Raw genomic sequence first — 818 nt, 5'->3', positions numbered from 1 at the left:
AGTTACCTGTTTATTAGAAGAATACAGTTTAACACAGGCTAGTTACCTGTTTATTAGGAGAATGCAGTTTAATACAGGCTAGTTACCTGTTTATTAGAATACAGTTTAATACAGGCTAGTTACCTGTTTATTAGGAGAATACAGTTTAATACAGGCTAGTTACCTGTTTATTAGGAGAATACAGTTTAATACAGGCTAGTTACCTGTTTATTAGGAGAATACAGTTTAACACAGGCTAGTTACCTGTTTATTAGAATAGAGTTTAATACAGGCTAGTTACCTGTTTATTAGGAGAATACAGTTTAACACAGGCTAGTTACCTGTTTATTAGAATAGAGTTTAATACAGGCTAGTTACCTGTTTATTAGAATACAGTTTAACACAGGCTAGTTACCTGTTTATTAGAATACAGTTTAACACAGGCTAGTTACCTGTTTATTGGAATACAGTTTAACACAGGCTAGTTACCTGTTTATTAGAATACAGTTTAACACAGGCTAGTTACCTGTTTATTAGGAGAATACAGTTTAATACAGGCTAGTTACCTGTTTATTAGGAGAATACAGTTTAACACAGGCTAGTTACCTGTTTATTAGGAGAATACAGTTTAACACAGGCTAGTTACCTGTTTATTAGGAGAATGCAGTTTAATACAGGCTAGTTACCTGTTTATTAGGAGAATACTATATTTTTTAAACATGAGAAAGCCTGTGGCTAAAGGACATGCCATTGGTCACTTCCTGGTTTGGTAAATGATGCTCACTGAGTAATGACGTTTATAAATACCACTCAGAATCAGAATGAAAGAAACCACAAAC

The sequence above is a fragment of the Oncorhynchus mykiss genome, chromosome 26 (genome assembly GCF_057628025.1).
Source record: "Oncorhynchus mykiss isolate SJ-2025 chromosome 26, ASM5762802v1, whole genome shotgun sequence".
In the NCBI taxonomy this organism is placed as follows: domain Eukaryota; kingdom Metazoa; phylum Chordata; class Actinopteri; order Salmoniformes; family Salmonidae; genus Oncorhynchus; species Oncorhynchus mykiss.
Note: the sequence above shows the minus strand (reverse complement) of the source record.